Source organism: Chiroxiphia lanceolata, chromosome 6 (genome assembly GCF_009829145.1).
Source record: "Chiroxiphia lanceolata isolate bChiLan1 chromosome 6, bChiLan1.pri, whole genome shotgun sequence".
Classification (NCBI taxonomy): Eukaryota; Metazoa; Chordata; class Aves; order Passeriformes; family Pipridae; genus Chiroxiphia; species Chiroxiphia lanceolata.
Window position 1 is genome coordinate 65,396,318 of NC_045642.1, and position 15,372 is coordinate 65,411,689.

Here is a 15,372-nt window from a genome sequence, read left to right on the forward strand (position 1 = left end):
TCCCAGGGCATCACGATCTTTTGAAACCTCTTTCATCCCTTCTCACAAAGAAGTGCCATCAACAGCTGGAAGATGGATTAAGGTGGAATGATTGTGTGGACTCGTCTCCTTAAATACCCGAGGAACAAAAAAAAAGAAAAGTTCTATTTTTAACTGGAAGTTCCCAACTCTAATATCTGATAATATTTTTCTTTGAAATTACCTGTGTCCTTGCTTAGAAGAAATAACATCAGCTCACTGTGGGCAGGGAACTTACAGCCTGGATATTTCCATGCTCAGCCCCTCACATCCTGACCAGGCTGTGGCGTGGGTTCACCACAGAGTTCTGCACAACCACAGACACAAAATAATTCATTTACACATTAAAAATGAATTCCTGTAGCAAACTATCCCCATCCTGCAGTTTGCAGCAGCAGCATCTCATGGGGTGTGTGAGGGGCGAGGTTACCAGGGCTGCCACCCTCACCAGCTGCAACTGTCAGCTGGGTGTGAGATCCAGTGGAACCAGGCTGGGGAGACCAAGGAGCCCTATAGCATGGAACCATGGAATCCTGGAGTCATGGAATCATGAAATCACAAACTGATTTGGGCTGGAAGGGACCTTAAAGCCCAGCTCATTCCACCCCCTGCCATGGGCAGGGGCACCTTCCACTGGACCAGGTTGCTCCAAACCTCATCCAGCCTGGCCTTCAATATTTCCAGGGCTGTAACTGCCTGACATGGGGTGGCCCAGAGGTGCTGGTGCTCAGCTGGTACCAGGGACCCCAGCAGGTGCCCCAGGCTCCACCGCAGAGAGCCCACGGTGGTGACGGAGCAGGGACAGAGCCCCGACCCCTTCTCTGGTGCCCATCAGGTTGCCCGGCCCAGGGACCCCCCTCAGCCAGGCTGGGGGTTGTACCCTGGCAAGCCAAGTTATTCCAGCCAAATGGCACCTCCAGCCCTGTCTGGCAGCTCTCTTGGGAATGTTCAGCTCTCCCTTGCCAGAGCCCCCTGCATGTTCTCCTCTCAGCACTCGGGGTTCACACTCTCACCCTGACCCATTCAAACATCAGTATTCCTTCTGCCCACAGAAGGGCTGAGACCTCTGGACAGATGACTAGATTTGCCCTTTTTCCTCCTATACTGAGCAAATACAATCAACTGGAGAACCTTCCCCATTTTCTCTCCCCTTTCTCTACCCCATATATCTCCAAGGCCACTAACAGTCTCCCAAAGACTTCCAGCTGCCAGGTCTTCTTCCAACTCCAGGCCAGAATATGAAGGTTTTGTGCAGGAACTGGCTTGGGTTTTGTGCCAAAATTTGGGTTTTTTCCAGCCCAAATGACTCTGTGATTCTGTAACATTTTATGGAAAATGCTGCATCGTTATTGCACTCCCAAAGTTTGGGGTTTATGAGGTAACTCCAGTTTAAAGAAAATTCCACCAAGATTAAGCAAGTAAATACTTTTTGTTTGTTTGTTTCATTACATTGTATCTTCCTGAAAGTAATAAAAGCAGTAATAATAAATCCAGAAAGAATCTACCTGAGTTTGCTTTTATCAGTTCAGAAGAGCAATTTCAGAGGGTTCTCTTGTTTCTTGTTGAATCTCTTCAGTATTTCATTTTGACAAACGTAAAATGTAAATGTTTCAAAATTTAATATTGATTTTTTAAAAAATGGAAATAAATTGCTCTGTCTTGTGGAGAAGATTTCACCTCACACCATTTAGGAAAATTTAACCAAATTCTGTAATGCCATACCAAGTTCTTATTTTTGGCCCGTGTTACTTTAGAGACAAAATCAAATGCACGAGCCAGGCCCACCTTCCTGCCTCAGCAAGAATAAAACAAAGTGTTATTTTACAAAATGAGGTTTTGCACAGCCAGGAGGGGCAGTGGTTATTCCCTCGTGGTGTCCTTCCCACTGTCAGGGCTTCGCGTGACAATGCCGGGCTCCCTCTGCTCCCCCCGACTGACTCTGCCCTGCCCCTGCTGCAGCTGCAGGGAGGGAGCACGGGGAATGTGCCGGGTCACCTCCCCAGAGAGCACAGGAACCTGCCGGGTCACCTCCTCAGAGAGCACAGGAACCTGCTGGGTCACCTCCTCAGAGAGCACAGGAACCTGCTGGGTCCTCTCCTCCAGGGATGTGCCAGGTCATCTCCTCAGAGAGCACAGGGAATGTGCCGGGTCACCTCCTCGGAGAACACAGGAACCTGCTGGGTCATCTCCTCCAGGGATGTGCCAGGTCACCTCCTCAGAGAGCACAGGGGATGTACTGGGTCATCTCCTCCAGGGATGTGCCGGGTCATCTCCTTGGAGAACGTGGGGTGAAGCAGCAGCAAAGCTCCTCTGAGGCTACTTCTGCCCAGGAGGGATTGAGAGGTGCCAGAGATGCCACGAGAGCTCTGGGCCCAAGAAAACCGGAGTTTTGAAGCAAACCTGCCATGGGCAGGGACACCTTCCACTAGCCCAGGTGGCTCCAAAAGGGAGATCCCTGTCACTGACTGTGGCTGGGCACTGCCCAGGGCATGAGGATGGGAGGGAGGCTTTGCAAGCAGGAATTGGCACCTTCCTGTTTGGAGACCTGTGTTACAGAAAGTCACTGGAAAGCCCCGGGAATTGTATAATTAACAGTGAACATCATATCAAACCTCTTTTATATCCCAGTGCACCATTTGCACGAAAATAGCTGCTCCTTCCAGCAACACATCCCATGTGCAGATTAACAGATCCCACATTTTGCATTTCCAAAATTCTGTGGCTTTTCCACCTCTGATTTATTAACTTCAGATGTGCACCTCCAGTCCCAGAGGAGCTTAGCAGGAGCTGGAGGCTGAGCCCTGGCAGGATCAGTGGCAAACTAACAAGGTCAGTCCCATCCTCCCGTTTCCATGGCGATCGCTCTGATAATATAGAACATGGCAACACCATCCCTCTCCCAGCTCCTCCAGCTCAGCTCCAGGCTTTGTCTGAGCTCCCCTGGAACAGGGTTGAGATAAAAGAGAGCTCCTGGCACAGAGGGAGAAGCACTGCCTGAGCACGTGCCGGGCTCCCGGTGCCCTTCCCTGTGGAAGGTGAGTTTTCAACAAAGATTTCCATCCAAGGGCCTGCTGTGTGTTGGAAAGGTCCAACCTTCACGTAAGGCAGTGCTTGGCCACCTGAATCCTGCCACAGGTCACAGCTTTTTGTTTTATTCTCTTCATCAGGATGTATTTTCCCCACTACAAGAAGATCTCTCCTGCTCGTTTGTGAGGACACATTCCTGCTGGGAATAGAATGGCCAGTGGATGACAGAACACGTTTTGGTGTTGGAAAACACTGTGTCTGGTACCCAAAATATTCCAAGTGCCTGGAGAGGATGGTGCTGTGACTGGGCCCAAGACAGCCCCTGCTCACCCCCAGACCCCAGCACAGAGATGGGCAGTGGGGCTGGGATGACCCTTCTTCCCTAAGGGGGGAGGTGCTTTCCAGGGAATGGTGAGAGTTTGTCAGAAAAAATCCTACTTGTGTCTGAAAATAAATGCTTTCCAAACCTCAGCTCTCCAGACCAAGAGGCAGCTCCAGTGGGTGTCTCCAGCCTCTGAATTTAGGAGTTGGAAGTGCTCACAGAGTGAGGTTTCTGGTCTTGGTTAAATAATGCAAAGCTCTGTATTGAAATACAATGTTTTCACTAAGCAGAATTATTCCCTACTTCAGTGGGAATTACGGAATTATTGCAGAGTTGTAAAATATTGCAGAGTTGTTTGTATGTGTGTGTGTATATCTGAGTGCAGGCATCCACGAATCCAGGTGTGAATCCCACAAGCACTCCACAGACCTGTCCCTGGAGAGCAGTTCATGGCAGCTGCTCCTCCTGGAGGCCTGCCCTGCCTTCCCGTGCCCCGGTTTTCCTGTGTCTCTGAGTTCTCAGTGCTGCCAAGGCTGTGAGAGGCCGGGCCATCAGTCAGGAGCACTCCCAGGATGCTTCATTCCCGAAGGGATGGCACAGGAGAGGAGATCCTGGCTGGAGCCTGGAGCTGGGGAGGGGAGGAGCTGCAGGGAGCAGCCCCGAGCAGGGGCAGGGATGCTCCAGGAGCCAGGAGCTCGGCTGCTGGGATGTCCTGAGGTCCCTGCCCTGCTTCCAGCCTCCCCCAGCTGGGCTCAAAACTCTGGGACTGTGGCTTGTCCCCCTGCTGCAGTTTGGTGTTTGCCTGGCTCAACCCTTTCAGCTGAAATGGAAGTGTCCAAGGCCAGGCTGGACAGGACCTGGAGCAGCCTGGACTAGTGGACGTTGTCCCTGCCTGTGGCAGGGGTGGAATGTGGTGACCTTTCCGGTCCCTTCCCAGCCAGACCAGTCTGTGATCAGACAGCAGCCTACCTTTTTCTTGTGCACAGAATATACTGCTCTAACAAAAACTGAGCAATATTTGCAAAATTTTACCTGGAAAGGGAAAAAACATTCCTCGAATAATGAATGTCATGTGAAACTTCCTTCTGAGGGACTCAAGGAGGGAACAGCTCAACGGGATTGGGAGTGAGGAGCTGTTCCCAGACACCCCAACACTTCAGTTACGAGTGTCCTTGTTCTACAGCCTGAATGGAGAGTTGTAAAATGGATGTGTCATTGTGGTGCATTATATTATCATATTTTAAAGCTGCCTTCAGCTGTAACAAGCTCTGAGGTATTTTCTGGAGTGATGGAGTATTTAATAAAAGTAAGACAAAGACTCACTGGAGGCCTCGGTGGCTTGTGTGCCCTTTGAAACACATTCCTGGTCCAGAAGATATTAACTTAATCCTCTCCTCTGCTTAAACTGTGATTCATTCTCGGAAGGAGGAAGATTTCGATGTATCCACAAAACTCTTTTAGCTTCATTCAGCGTATCTGGATAACATTTCCATACAATTCTTGTTTCCCCTGGGTACCAAAGGAGAGGGATTATAAAGGATCCACTGGCTGATATCTTATCACAGGAACTGCCACATTAAGGACCTTCCAGACCTTCTGGTGTGAATGCTCCCCTCAGATCCCAATATCCCTCTCTCTGCAGTGTCTCAGGTCTGAGCAGCTGCCACTGGAGCCCAAAGCCAGCCCTGGACACTGTGCCAGCCTCTGGCAGGCTCAGGCCCCTGTGCCAGCAGTACCAGTGCCTGTGACTCCAAAGAGATGAAACCTGGGGGGAAACCCATATATTTGATCTGTATCTGTGTGATCTTCAGGGTTTCCCCCTTTCTAATTGCTTCTGACTCTCTTGCTCCTCTCTGCTCTTCCCATGTCCAAAAGTGTTCTTGGGAGATCTTATTCCAAAGCCAGAGGAAGGTTGGCAGTGACATCACCAGCACCACATCCCTCAGCTGGCTGTGGTCACTCACAGGCCCCAGGAGAGCTGGAAACTGGGAAACACTTTGTTTGGCTGTTCCCTCCTCTCTCCATCCCTCTTTCCTGCAGCAGGGTTGGTCCTGCAGCACCAGCCCTTGCAGGTGGGATTCTCCTGGTTCCCACCAAATCAACCTGGAAGTTACAGAGCAGAATCTCCCTGCACCCACAGGCTGGATAACAGCTCCAAAGCCCCAGAATATGAAATTAACCCCTGACCCAGATTAGATCCCACCATCAGCTTTGGGGCTGGGCCACTACAACCTTTGCACTGCCTGCTCTCAGCTACAGGTGACTCTTCTCATCCCTGTTCCAGCAGGACAATTGTGCTTTTCCTTTCCTCTGCCCCCACTCCTTGCAGAACAGCCACTAATGACCCTTTTCTCTCACTAATATAATACAACTCTATGAAGTCAGCAGTGATTCAGCCTAACCTGTATTTAACTAGAATGTGGGGCTTCTTGTCAGAGCTGCTGGAATTTCTCTGAGCACCCCACCTCCCTCAGCACAATCTCTAGCTCAGAGCAATTAACCTTTTTTTTTCCCTCTGTAATGCCTGAATTTCAGCTTCTTTTATTTTCAAAGAAATTATATTCTCTGAACATGCAACAATCCTATAATTAAAATAATTTGCCCTTGTGGCACAGGGGTTATATAATTGGCAGGGAAAGATACTTGATATTTTAATAAGTGTGAGGCATATGAGAAATTTTTCTCACCTTCAGTTGGCTGTGCCCAGGAGCTGCTCTGTTTTATGGCTTCATGATCCTCATCAGTCCTTCTGACCTGTCATTTGCTCAGAACTTTATTTTCCAAATGACCCAGTAGCTCAGTGAAATAAGCTGAACTCCTCTGTAAAGGAAATCAATAATTTCCTGCAGTATCTTACTAAGGAATTCTCTGTGCTTGCTCAACTGCTCACCAGAGCACAACACAGGAAAAGGTGAACACGGGAATGGAGGAGCAGAGCCTGGAAGGGGAAAGGGTCGTTCATCCATGTCTGATTCCAGCTGGAAATGTCACCAGGCTGGGCTCTCACAAAGGGCTCCTTGTGCTGTCACCTCTGGCAGAGGCAGAATTTAACAGCTCACAGTGGCCTTTTCTGTCTTATTTGAGAGTTCTGTGCTGGACCTTTCCAAGCCACATGGGCAACTGTCAGGGCTTTTAATCACAGAATCTTAGAATCCCAGACTGGTTTGGACTGGGAGGGACCTTAAAGCCCACCCAGTGCCACCCCTGCCATGGGCAGGGACACCTTCCACCAGCCCAGGTTGTTCCAAGCCCCATCCAGCCTGGTCTTGCACACTTCAGGGATCCAGGGGCAAAAGAATTTGCAAAAAACCCATATAATGAAAAATAACCAAAATTCTAAACATTTTCCAGGTCCAAAGGGTGGGATGATGCTAAAGGGTGCCAAGTCATGTGTCCAAAAGCTTTTTTAGAACCTTCCAGCAGACAGTTGAAAATCAGCCCCTCAGGTGGAATTTGGAAATTAGAAAGAGGAAGAAGAATGGGAAATAACCAAAATAGTCAGAACTTGGGCACGGTGAGTGGCTGTTTAGGAATAAAGGCAGGACTGAGGGACTCAGGCATGCAATGTCTTAATAAGAAGGCAAACAATTTTAATTATTAAACTGGGAGCAAGTTTCCCAGCTCTCTTCCTCGGGCAGGATTCTCCTCACGCCCAGGACAAGGACCCTCAGGAGGGGGGTGGGGGCTGTCCCGCTCTGGGGGTTCCCAGGCTGGAGCTCCTCTGCCCTCCCGCCCCCAGGACAGGGGCCAGCCGGGGGTCCGGGCAGCCTGGAGAAGGAGGAACCGCCAGAGGCTCTTGGCAGCCCGGCAGCGAAAGTTCGCTGAGTGCGAACGGTTTGATATTTGCATGAGAATAAACCGGGAAAAGGCTCTTTTGTAGACCGACAAATTTATTCGACCCGGCTCTGGGGAGAGGGCAGCGTTTAACCCGAACTTGGAAGGGTGGTTGTCCATGTCAGAGCACTGACACTGTCTGTGCCCAGCCCTCCATGACACACCCCAGTGGGATCAAAGACCTCTCCAGCACCCGGAGCACCTCCCGGGACACATCCCTGTCCCTCCCTGGCAGATGTGGGTGATTTCGGGCCCCTTGCTCAGCTGTGGGGTTGTTCCCACCGGGACCTGGTGCAGAAGAGCATCTCCAAAGGCATCACCCGAGGCCGTGTCGGTACCGGGGCCGTGTCTGAGCAGCAGGGGAGGGCACTGCAGAGTGCCCTGGCCCCCACTGCAATGCCAGGAAATGCTCTGCTTCGTGCAGAGACAAATATGAAATATCAGTGCTTCTTTCTCATTAGAAAGTGAGAAGAATTGGTGTTTTTTATGAGTGGGAGAAGCATAAAACTGGAAAAATAAAGCAGCCCAGAGATTAAAATGATTGTTTCTTAAGTCTTGTTTTCCTTTTGCTATGGACCATTCCCAGCTGAAATAGCGAAGTGATAATGAAGTGAAAGTTGCTTATACATTTCTTTTTATGTGTATCTTGTGAAAAAATAAGTCATTATTATCCTACACTAATACATTTCAGCCTCAGATCCGAGATAAGAACGCTGGGATATGGGATGTCGTTCTGTGACGGTTCAAAGGATGAGGGGTATTTTTCACTGCAGTAAAGAATCACATTGGATTCTCTGTATCTTCATTTCGTTGAAAAGATAACACAGAATAAACAGTTCCAAAGTAAGCGCAAAGAAATCAATAGCACACACATCTTCTGCTGGAATGTGCAATGGGTGTCGTATTTTTAATAGTGGTGCTTCAGACAATGATATAATAAAAATGCACAAGACATCTCTTTGAGCTGCTATCACTGCTAGTTACAGCTGAGATCACAGATCCTAATCCAGCAACCTCCTCCCCCATCCCCTGGAATTCACAAACCATCTCCTGAAGGTTGAACAACATTTCCATGGAGGCAGTGAGAGATGTCCCTGGTCCCTATAGAAGTTCAGGGTTCAGGAGCTGTGCAGTGTCACTGGCCTGACCAGAGCCCAGGACAGTCCCAGGTCTGAGCTGATCCTTCCTTCAGAATCACAGAATCCCAGGATAGTTTGGGTTGGAAGGGATCTTAAACCTCATCTCATTCCACACCCCTGCCATGGGCAGGGACACCTTCCATTATCCCAGGTTGCTCCAACCTGGCCTGGGACACTTCCAGGGATCCAGGGGCAGCCACAGCTTCTCTGGGCAACCTGGGCCAGGGCCTGCCCACCCTCCCAGCCAGGAATTCCTTCCCAATATCCCATCCAACCCTACCTTCTGGCAGTGGGAAGCCATTCCCCCTTCTCCTGTCACTCCAGGCCTTTGCTCTTCCCCAGTAAAAAGTGCCACGAGAATGCCCCAAACCACCTTTTGGAGCTGACAGGAGGAGTGGGAGAATTTAAAGGGAGGCACCGGCTGTTCCCCCTGCAGGAGATGCAGGGAGTGCAGGGCTCAGGGGGTGCAGGGGCTCAGGGGAGTTCAGGGGCTCAGGGGATGCAGGGGGTGCAGAGGAGTTCAGGGGCTCAGGGGGTGCAGGGGGTGCAGGGCTCAGGGGATGCAGAGGAGTTCAGGGGCTCAGGGGGTCTGGGGGCAGGGGCTGCAGTGCCTTTGAACCTCCTGTGCCAGAACCCAGAGGTGTCCAGGTTCCCTCCAGCTCCACATCACCCGGAGCTGGGCTCACCCAGCACAGCGACTGCTCGTGCATATGGATAGAGGAGGATTTCTCTCATTCCTATCAAACTTCTGGGGACAGGAGGCGGGACCTGACAGAGCCCGCTGGGCTTTGTGATAAAATCGCACAATAGACCCTTGATACACAAGAGTCTATATCGATACACAATGGGCACTTACTGATAAAATCACAGAGTAGTTTTTAAGCTTCTTGATCCATTCAGGTGCTCTGAGGATTTAGAAGTGTAGATAGTGGGGAAGATAATGTCCTTTATCTAAACTAATCACCATGGTCAGAAGTGGACATATTCTGAGGAAGAAAGAGCCCTTTTGTCGCATATCGATTTCGTTGGTAAATTTGGAGAACTTTGTTTTAATTTGACTTAGAATTTAAAACGTATAATTTAAAACAAAACCAAAGGAGCAATAGAAAAACAAAACAAAAACAGAACAAAAAAACCCAAACAAACAAACAAACAAACAAAAAAAAACCGAAGGAGCTGCTGCACCACTGGAAGGTGGTAAAAATGCAAAGCCAGGACAAAACCCTTTGGAAACTTCAACATCAGCTTCTTTTCACTCTTTTGGCTCTGGCTCCTGAACCTGCTGTTGTTTCAAATTCCCAGTGCAGCCAATGCCACTCAGCGATCAATGAAAGCTTGTTCCAGCCCAGCCCTGCCTCTCATTCCCGCTACAATCAATTGAACCTGTCAGGAAGGCACCAGATGCTGCTGCATTTTTTCCCATATAATATTAGGAAGAGAAAAACATCCTTCGCAGGGTGTGTGGGGAGCCTGACTTAAGTGTAATTAAAATTAAAGAACCTCAGTCCCCTGAGAGTGCAAGTATTGACAAATCTTTCACTTTCTCATTTACAGCCCCATGTTTGTGTGCTCCTGACTCTTTCAAAAACAAGCAAACAAGGGAGAAACAAGAAATGAAAAGATATTAAAATCCAAATAGGACAATACCCTGCAGATTTCATTGTGTCCTTACGCTGGTGAAACAGCTGCTGGGTGTGATGGGAACTTTGCTGGGGCAGATGTTAAAGCTTTCACAGGTTGCTCCATTTCTCTCATAATATATTTCCTTTGCAGAGATGTATTGGGAGAAGGCAGAAAAAATAACATGTAAATGATGAGCAGTTCTGAGTCTTCAAGGGAGTAAATTAATGCAAGACTGGCTAACAGAAAAAATAATTGGATGGACCAAAATTTGATACTCTTTTTAATGTATTTCTGTGGCAGGATTATTGCATCGTTCAGTTCTCCTTATGTTTATGGAAGAAGGAAATAAACAGCCCATAGATCTTGAAATATAAATATATATATATTAGTATTTTAGAGTTCTGTTCTAGGACTTTTTTTCATTGCCAGTGCCAGGAAGGCTGAGTGAGGAAGGAGGAGTAGTAAAACCAGGGAAATACGGGTTTGAAATACATCTACAGGCAGCAAATTTTGACCTTGGGAAAGAGAGTGCTTACACCTGAGTATTTGCTTTGCAGAGCTCAGCCCCTCTCCTGGGACCAGCAATACTGTGCACATACAAACAGAAAGCCCAAAGCCCTTTGGTTTCCCAGCAGAAATTGTGATGAACCCACCCAAACCTCTCCCAGCAAGAGCCAGGACAGGGGCTGGCTAATGCACTGCTCCATGGGAAACCCAGGGAATGTGGCATTTCAGGGAAAACAAGCAACCAAGTGGGGACAAAGTCACAGTCAAAAAAGGTTCCTGAGGTTTGTGTTTAGCTAAAAATTTTATGTTCTGCCTGTCTTGGCTGCAACTTGTGCCAGGAGAGGTTTGTATTGGATATAAGGAAAAAGTTCTTCTCTGAAAGGGCTGTCCGACCCTGGCATGGCTGCCCAGGGCAGGGGGAGTCCCCATCCCTGGAGGGATTTAAAAGCCCTGTGGATGTGGCACTTGGGGACATGGTTAGTGGTGGCCTTAGCAGTGCTGGGGGATGATTGGATTTGATGGTCTCAGGGGGGTTTTCCAAACTAAATGACTCTGTGATTCTGTTCCATGATCCTGGTGGGTCCCTTCCAGCTCAGGATGTTCTGTGATTCCAGGAACAGCACAGAATTTTACAGTAACCACTGAGACACCACAACAAAACAGCTGTTTGTGCATGGCCCGTTACTCCCATTTTATGTGTGGCCGCCTTCTGATGAATTGAGATAAATAACCAAAGTTGTTGCAAACCCACACCTGATGAGCTGTAATTCAGCTGAAAATCCGCGTTTCCACGTGAGAAGTGCTAAAGGGAAGGAGCAGCAGCAGGTGCACTCTGCAGCCCTCTTGGCTTTACCATTTTTCAAATCAGGACGTGGGGTTTGGAATTAGAAAGGCAGATGAGTAATGGTGAGTTAGAAGTGTGACTGATAAATCCTCTCTTCCCGGCGATCCCGCCAGCACAGGGAAGGCAGAGCTGCCTCAGCTGACGGGTCACAGATACCCTGGGCAGCAGCAGCCCCGTCCCATGGCACAGAGCAGGGATAAACGTTTCCTACTGGCCTGGCCAGTGACCTGGGGGGCACATGTGGCTTGCAAACCACTTCTCCTGGCCTGGTGTTTATCTCCTACAGTCCCTGGGAGATGGATGGCTGGACAGGAGCCTCCTCCGTGGGGAGGAGCCGTGTCAGCAGCCACATCCCACTGGGGCTGAGCCCTGCCGGGAGCCTGAGCCCCACAGCAGCCCAGAGCCACAGCCCAAACTGGGCTGAGCTCCCCCTGCCAGCCCTGCAGGCCTACTGGCACAGCTGGTGGGTAACCAACCAAACAGCAGCACCTTCTCCCCATGACAAATCCAGCTCCCAGGCAGGGCCTGTCACCCTGGGAATGTCACTGACAGGAACCATTTGGGTTTAGGATGCAGTTCCCGTCACGCGGGAAGGGAAGGCTGCTCACTTTGCCTGGGTTCATAAACACAGGCTCTAAGAGCACATTTGGAAATTCACTGTGGAAATTCATCACAGAAATTCATCGTCTGGCACCGGCCATTCCAAAATAGAGCATTAATAGTCTGGAAAACACTTCTAGATTTGGGCCCTTTTCAGGTGCTGAGCCATCCTGTCCAGATCCTGCCTTGGCCAAGAAAGGTTGGACCAGATGATCCTTGAGGTCCGTTCCCACCTGGGATTCCATGATTCCATGAAGAGACTCTGTGGCTACCCACCGGTCCTTGGCGTGGTGTCAGCCAGAATGAATCCATGGTACAAGTAAAACATGGTGCTGGTGGGGAAAAATGAAATTCAGTTAAAAAGTGACAACTCTGTGGCTGCCCATGCGGAACACAGGGAAGGGCACCCAAAACATCTCCCCTTCCCTCACCCCAAGAGTAGGTACCAACACAAGCTCCTTGGGACCCCCATGGCCAGAGCACAGCTCCCCTGGGAATTACCCCATGGAGTCAGCACAGCTTTTGGTCCACTCATGATGAAATCCAGGCTCAGGAGCAGAGGTCACCTGACCAAGGCCCACAGCTGGAGCACAGGGCCAGGAAGCTGCTTCCAGGTCATTAATCTTTAACCCTTTGCCTTCCCGGTAATTCAGAGTCAGCTCAGCAGCTGCTGCCTTTGGAAATCCCTTTCATGGTGATGTGGGCTGGGTTTTTTCTCAGGCCTGCTCTCTCCAGCACAGGATTTCCTCTCTAGGCAGGTTTTCCCCTGCCCCTGCAATGCAGCAGTACCTGTGAGCGATGGGGCTCAGCCCCCGGGGCTGGAGCCAATGGAAATCACATTGATTTTCCTGCTGCGGCACAGCCTCGTGTCCAACTGCCAAGTGCTTGAGGAGAAAAGCCACACAAAGAGCCCTCAGCTGGGCACGTGTCTCTGTGATGCTGTTTCAAGGCTCGTGCCCAGCTCTGCACACCCAGTCACCTCCCCAGTGGCACTGGGGACCCAGCCCAGGGCTCTGGTGCCCACCCAGCTCCTGGCTTTGCTCTCCAGCCAGTGGCACCCGAGACTGAGTACGGGGCCAGGACAGGTCCTGCTGTCCCCTGTGTTCAGAGCAGCCCTGGGGCTGTGTCCCCTCCCTGCTCCCCCTGCTCCTGTCCCACTCACCAGGTCCCACCAACCATGGGGGCACTGGGACACGACCCTGCCCTCGGGGTTCAGATGTACCTGGGGAGGGTCCCACGGTCTGCAGGGGTGTGCTCCTGCCCCTCCTCCTGGCCCAGGGCAATGCTCAGCCCAGCAGGACTCCCCAGCAGGCCCCCTGGACCAGGGCTCCTGGTGGGAGGTTTGTGCTTCCATTAAATCAGAACAGGTTTTATCCAGCCATGGATCAAATGCAGCCAACAGGAGAGTGTTCTGGAGGAGAGGGGTCACCTGGGACCTCTTTCCCTTTCGAGGCAATAACCACCAGCCCTCCAGATGCCATTTAACTCCTGTCACTTGATTTTTGTTCAGTTCCCAAAAAACTCATTACTGGAATAACGAAAACATTTCCTAAGCAGAGCTTTAAACTTTTTTTTTTTTTTGGCCAAAACTCAACAACAAAACTGGTGAACAAATTGCTGGTGTGATTTCCCCGAGGACCCATCATTTTATCCAAGTCCCAGTTTTCCCAGGCCGTGTGCTGGGTGTGCTCTGGCTGCACGGCTGGGGCGCTCCTTCGGCCTTCCCGTCGGGCATCAGACACCGGATCCAGCCCCAGCTCTGCCCCCCCAGTTCTTCCAGTGTCCCCCCCGGCCTGGCCCACACAGTAAAGCTCATGCTCCGAGCGCCTCTTGTCATTGATTGCCCAGGTTTGTGGAGCCGGCTGTCACGTGGCAGCAGTTCCTCGGCTCCGAGGGAGCGCACCATGAACGCGGAAGGACTGCGAGGATATGGACCCTCATATATTACCCAAATCTGTGTCTCAGAAATGGCTTCACCTTCACGTGATGGAATTACAAACCACCAGACAGTTTTTAGGACTTGTATGCAAAACTGCTTTTTAGCGTGGCTTTTGTAGTTGTCTTATTTATCTGATCTCCATGAGTCATAATTCCTTTAGAATTGCTTTCTTCTTTCTACACTGCATCTCACCAAAACAAATTAAAAAAGAAAAAGCAATGGAAAAAACAAAAGTAGGCTCCTGCTCCAGCCCGGAGTGTGATGAAGTGCTACACATAATTTGGATTTGTTGCACCATTTCTAATCGGAACAGACACCCTCAGTGCCCATGAAGAGAGTCCCCAGGCAAAAGACTCAGGCACAACATCTCCCTTGGAAAGGAGCAAACTGGAGAGATTAAAAAAAAAAAAGATAATAAAATATCACAATTGTTCCTCTTGCAATTTCCAGACAGCATTGGCCAAACATCTGGGGGAGGGATTTAACAGACCTGTGGATGTGGCACTTGGGGACATGGGTCAGTGGTGGCCTTGGCAGTGCTGGGGGATGGTTGGACTCCATGGTCTCAGAGGGCTTTTCCAACCCCAGTGACTGTGCCTCTGTGACTGTATTCCATGCCTGGATTCCCAGTGCCCACTGGGGGTGTTTCACACCAGAGCCAGTGCTGGAACCATTGCCATTGACTTCAGTCTGTGACACCAGGTCCCAGTGCCAGCACTGAGGGCAGAGCACAGGGGAGAGCAAGGCACATAAAAATGTCACATCCCTCCTTCACTGCCATCTGCAAATCCTGCAGAGCACGTGACACTGTTTCCCACCTGAGCAATGTGAGGAAACCAAGGACAAAGAGTTGTTTGGAATGTGATTGCAGACTGGTGACAACCAGGAATAGACCTGGTAGGACTGGGAATTTTTAGTCTCTGAGAAATTTGTATTACAAAAACATAGAAGTCTGAGATTCAAACAGTTTTCACATCTGGAAAAATATTTCTTTTCCTTTACTGTCACTTCAGTACCAAAATGCTGAACCTTGTAGTGTTCTGATTGGCCAGAGCACCTACAAAATTATATTAACAGTGATCTTGCAAACCGTTCAGCAAGATGGGACACTGACAGCTGAGCTGTAAATCTCTGTGAGGAAATGCTGCTGGAACTGGGTATCTTCTACATCTGCCCATCACTTGGCTCTTGCAGACAAAGCCAGGACAGGGATAACGAACTGCTGCCAAGATGTTGCAGAAGCCCATCTTTTGTATTTTAGTCACAGCAGAACAGTGTTTCCTCAGCCAGTGCCTCTGCCCGGGGCTGGGAAGGACCTTGTTAACAAGGGCCAGTGACAGGCTGACAGCACCTGAACCTGTCGTGGGGCCACAGCAGGAAAGGACACGAGCCCCAGCCCAGGGCTCAGAACTGAACTGTCCAGTGGGATGAAAGGTGGACGAGAGGGAAAGGATAAGTGGGCCTGAGGGGTACAGTGCACCAAAAGCAGCTGGGAAGGGGGATTTCCCCTGGCTACAGG